Source organism: Triticum urartu, chromosome 7A, assembly GCF_056163025.1.
Source record: "Triticum urartu cultivar PI428250 chromosome 7A, HENAU_Tu73, whole genome shotgun sequence".
NCBI classification, from domain to species: Eukaryota; Viridiplantae; Streptophyta; class Magnoliopsida; order Poales; family Poaceae; genus Triticum; species Triticum urartu.
The window spans coordinates 307,273,312-307,279,357 of record NC_141879.1 but is presented as its reverse complement, the minus strand read 5'-3'; positions in this window follow the sequence as shown (position 1 = coordinate 307,279,357).

Genomic DNA, 6,046 nt, shown 5'->3' with positions numbered 1-6,046 from the left:
ATCTTCACAACAACCCATGTAATGAATAAGCAAGGAGGTACATAGTTGGCTTACAATCGCCACTTCACACAATACATGAATAAAGCATTACATCAACCAGATACAATCAAGGTCCATCTACGGAACCAAAATAAAAGAAGACTACCCCAAATGCTACACAGATCCCCGATCGTCCCAACTGGGCTCCACTATTGATCAAAAGAAAAACGGAACAACCAAACGAACACGGTCTTCATCGAGCTCCTCCTTGAGCTCGGTAGTGTCACCTGCACGGTTTCATCGGCACCTGCAAACTGGTTTTGGAAGTAACTGTGAGTCACAGGGACTCAGCAATCTCACACCCTCGCGATTAAGACTATTTAAGCTTATAGGAAGGGTAAAAGGTATGAGGTGGAGCTGCAACAAGCGACTAGCATATATGGTGGCTAACATACGCAAATGAGAGCGAGAAGAGAAGGCAAAAGCACGGTCGAACAACTATGATCAAGAAGTGATCCTAGAACAACCTACGTCAAGCATTACTCCAACACCGTGTTCACTTCCCGGACTCCGCTGAGAAGAGACCATCACGGTTACACACGCGGTTGATGTATTTTAATTAAGATCAACTTCAGGTTTTCTACAACCGGACATTAACAAATTCCCATCTACCCATAACCGCGGGCACGACTTTCGAAAGTTCAATCCCTGCAGGGGTGTCCCAACTTAGCCCATCACAAGCTCTCACGGTCAACGAAGGATATTCCTTCTCCTGCAACTAACAACGCTATAAGAGGGGTTGAGCAAAGCGGTAACATAGCCAAACACCAGTTTGCTAGGACAAGGCGTGTTAGAGGCTTGGCTTAACAATATGGGAGGCATGATAAGCAAGTGGTAGGTATCGCGGCATAGGCATAGCAAAAGAGCGAGCATCTAGCAAGCAAAGATAGAAGTGATTTCGAGGATATGGTCATCTTGCCTGAGATCCCACAAGGAAGAAGAACGAGTCCATGAAGAAGATAAATGGACATAGACGAACGAATCCTCACAAACGCGGCGTTATCGGAACTAACCCGAAGCACCACCACCGGAAAGAAGCAAACAACATAGTAAACAACCATCACATGACATGGCATGATGCGCAAACAATTATGATGCATGTCCGGTTAAATGCGGCATGGCATGGCAAAGTGCACAAACAAAACTACAAATTAAGTGGAGCTCAATATGCATCGGGATGCATATTGACGGAACACCACATCAATTATTTAGTTCTCTCCCGGTGAAGTACTCAACAATATTAAAGGTTGGTTAACATGGCAAGAGGTGAAACATGAGTGAAAATACACAGCTAGGCATTTTAAATGAGGCCAGAAACAACAACAACAGTTCCGGTATATCCTCATGTGCATTAGCAATTTAAAGCAAACAACAATTTTAAACATCTTAAAGTTGTTAACATCATGCGGATGACATATTCAGGTTTATGCAATTCTTATGAAAATGTTGGCATGATAAGATATGAGGCATTTGTCATCGTGGCAGAAACGAAAGGGGTGCCACGGCAACAACAACGGAAATGGTGCCACGGCGACATTCCGGCTCCGGTAATTCGATTGAGACACCGATGCAAAGGAGAAGTGCGGATGCGGGCAAAAGATGGTGGGGCGTTCCCGGATTCCGGGTGTCCCATGAGTTGGCGACAAGGGAACGAGTGACAATTTGGACATGGTGCAAACACGAGCATCTCAAACATCACAAGCATTCATTCACGGACGTCGTCTCGAGGTTATACCTTCGAAGCGTTCATCTCCGAAGCGGATTGGGTTCGATAGTAGTGGAAGTAGGCGTTCTCGCGACGGCGGTAGTGGAAGTAGTCGATCTCGCATGCTCTAGGGTCGACAGTAGAGGTTCTCGCAATCTCGACGACGATAGTGGTACATGTTTATCGGTAGTTGAACATGAAGGTCCGGAGAGGGTACTTGGCAACATGCACATCGTCGGTAGTTGTACACAAACTTTGTCGGACTTGACGGGTTCGAGGTCTCCGGACGTAGTAGTACACGTTCACGGAGTAGGTCGTACACGTCGTCGGTAGATGTTCACTTGACGACCTTCAACGGCGGTAGTTCTTCTCGTTTCGTCATGGATGTAGTTGCACATCTCATAGCGGTACTTGACGATTTCGGAGACGGCGGAAGACGAACTTGGTGGTCCTCGTCGTCCTAGTACTTGGCATCATGGTACTTGGGTCTTCAGACTTGCCGGTCTCGGTTCTTGCGATGGTAGTGGTACAAGGTCGTCGTGGGAAGTAGTCGTACTCGCGAACTTGTCGTATACACGGCGACGGTAGTGGAACTTCACGGATCCGTGGCCTCCGGGCGTAATGGTACTTGGCGAATCCCGAAACATTATTGATGATCCAAAATGGCACAAGTGAGAAGCACGTCCATGGATTCTTCCGACTTGGGCTCCGGGTACAGGGTTTGACGAGCCCCGATAGACGATGGAGAAAGTCAACAACGTAGCATCAACAGCAAACGAGGCCATGAACATGACTTGGGGCTCCCTGAACCCATGAAAACGGCCGGCAAGAGGCGGATGCTAGTGGAGGCAGGGCCGCGCCGAGGTCAAAGGTGGCCGGGTGAGCTCGATGGAGGTCGTCCGCGGTCGGACGAAGCAGCAGCAAGGCACGGTAGCAAGCTCGAAGCTGCAGCAGCGCAGGTCAGGCGGCACGCGAGAAGAGCAGCGGCAGCAGGGCGCGATGGTGGTGGTCGAACGAGGCAGGGGCTGTCCACGACTGGAGCAGAGGAGGTCGACGAGTGGCGGCGCTGGGTGCTTGTATGCAGGGAGGCGGAGCGAAGCAGAGCAGCAGCGGCGAGGCAAAACAGGCCATGGTGATGGGGAGACGATGCAGAGGAGAGGAGGCACGACGGACGAGCGGGAGGCTCGCAGGGTCTCGGGCACGACGCGCAGCAAGGATGCAGTGGCGCAGCGCTGGAGCATGGAAGGGGGAGCGGAGAAGTCGCAAGCTCGGGGCAATGGTGCAGCGCCATGGGAGGGTTTCGAGGGAGATGAGGGAGAGACGAGGATCAGCTGAAGGAGGGAGATGAGGGAAGATCAAGGGCGCAGCCCTATGCGTGTGGAACTCTCCCCCCTTCTCTGATTGCAGGGCGGCGCAGGAGGAGGACGAAGGCTCCTGCGTGCGAGGGGAAGGTTCGATGGGGAGAGATGGGATGGGGTCGGTCCTCCCTGGCGGCGCAAGGTGAAAGCGAGGGGGAGAAACTAGGGGGTCGGGAGGGGGTGTTCTGGGCTAGGGTTTGAGGGGATATAGAGATGGGCCTTGGCCCAAGGTGGGTAAGCCTGACTGCGGTTGGGCCTAGGAGGTCCACCAGCGTGGGGAGGGAAGTGGCCAGAGGCCTGCTGGGCTGCTCTCTCCTTCCCTCTCTCTTATTATTTCTTTAACAGAAAACAAGAGAAGAAAAAAATAAAGAGGGGGGTTTAGGGAACGAAGTTGGACTCGCGGATAAATTTCCGAGACTCACAAAAATGAGTTTGACCCAAGAAAAATAGAAACGACAAGATTGAAAGATACAAATTCAAACTCATTTGAATTTACTTCGAAAGGGTTTGAACTGGGACTTGGTAAAAGGAAGGTCCAAAAATGTTCGGATTTTTGGTGGAGCTCCAGAAAATGACGAAAGAATTTACGGACTAAGTTCGAGGCCAAGGGTTGTGATAACAAAGGCATTAGGATTTGCAGGTGTGTTATAGTGAATTTAAAAATTAAATAAATATTGAATATAGCTCCCTACTATCGGGAGGATATGTTTTAAAGAGAAACCACCATGTGAGTTCCCTCGGTTTAAATGGACCGAAGATCCATGCAATTTATTTAAGTGAGTTTTAAAACGGGTTGCATGATGACATGATGCAATGCACATGATGCAAAGAACCAAACAATACACACGACGAAACCCGGAAACCACGGAAGGCATCTGAAGCTCCGGTCTTGGGGCGTCACAACACTCCACCACTACGAGAGGATCTCGTCCCGAGATCTAGGATGGCACCGGAGGGAAAACGGAAGAGAAAGAGAAGAGGTAAAACTAAGTTGCTTCTTTGACAAATGAGTGAAACCAAAGAACCTTGAGAGGTTAAACAATTGAAAGAAAGAAAACAACAAAGGTGAACAAAGTTGAAAACACTCCGTTAGGAAAGAGGAACAAGAAACATTACTAGAACCTTGAAGGTTGAGAGACATAAGAAAAGTGTCACCAAGGATAAGAAGTACATGCAAGCACTCCGGATGAAGTGAGATGTATAAGGAACAATAAAGATCAATTACAACAACACTCCGGTTGGACATGGAAGGTAAAGAATATAAACTTGCCAAACGAAAGCACTTGGATGAGACTCTGGTTAGAAGAGGAATGATAGACATGACACTCCGGTTAAAACAAGATAGAGAAGGGAAAAGAATGATATAATTTGGACAGCACTTCGACTGTAAATGGAAGGAATAGAACATGATCTTGACAAACAAGATGATGGGTCGAAAAGAGCATCATCACAATGCCTCTGAAATAAAATAATAGAAGTTGGATCATTGGAAAGGAAAGAGTTGAGAAGAAAATGACATCTTCTACCACAATAGAATTTGAGAAGCATCCTTAGAAAGAAGTATTGAACGGAGTTGTTGGAAAATCAACAACGAAAGCAAAAGGCTGCTTGTGGGCTTTTGAAAACATCTCAAAACTTAAGGTGAAATTCTGCCACTAGCGAAAATAAGATTCGATTGATAAGAACAAGGAGACGAGAAACTTATCTCACCGATAGGATAAATGAAGAACTTGGATCATTTATAAGCACCATAAATAGCAACAATCCTTAGGGAAGGCTATAGGTGAAACATGACACAAGATAACTCCAACAAAGAGATTGGTGGATTTAAAATACCTCATTCTTAACAACATGTGAATCATGAAACATGAACTCAAGTTATCAAGAATGACATAATACCACCTCCAATGATACGGAAGAAAGAATTGCACTCCGGATAGCAAGAAGAAGAATGCTTGAGCTCCTCTGAAAAGAATCTTGATGAACACTTTGAGAAGGAATTAAATCCTTGATGAACCATCATGTAGAACCTTTATGAAGAACTCCGGTAACAAAAGAATGATCAAACGAAAGGGAAGAGAAGTTGAAAACACAAAGTGAAACCTTGTAATGATTTAGATGGATCTCCATGATTATATAATTGCGAGAGCTTGGAACTCCGGGAAAAAGAGAAGATGACACAATTGAAATCAAGAATTTGATGAACCTCCAGAATAAGGAATTGAATTTAGTCGATGGAACAAGAATAAGAATTACATTATGCTTATCCTTCACCAATTTAAATTGATGACAAACAATGGATTTAGCATACTACTTATTCTTGTAGAAAGGATTAAGATAGATATAGTGTCAACTTGGAAAGGTCTTCAATGAACCGCCGGTAGGATTGGAACAACGAATGAATTGATATGATAAAAGAAGGAAGAAGAATCTTGAGCGAACCACCGTAAGAATTAAATGAACGAAGTAAATGATGAATCACCGGTAAGAATTAGCAAATGAACGAACAAAGTTGAGACAATCTAGATACATGAGAATGAAGGGATCACAAACTGATTAGAGATCACTTGAACGATGCACTGGTAAGAATTAGAGAATGATAGCTGAAAGCTGAGAATGAATAAGTCTTCTGAAATGATGGGCTTCGGAGAATCAAACTGAAAAGAATCTTGAATTGCTCCGGATGGGTGAAAAGAATTCCCACAATTGAAAATAATTATGAGAGGATGGCAACAAGCTAGAATCACGAATCTTGAAGAGAATGGAGTAAGATATGGAGGAAAAATTCTTCTTCGGTCTTCAAAAGTAGAGAAAGACGATGAGAAACACCACCATGAATTATTTAAACACTCCAGAAGAATCAAAAGCGAAGAGGTTGAGTCAACGATGAAAAAAAAATTGACAGATCTTGGAGAAAGGCATTTGACTGATGATAACTCATTCT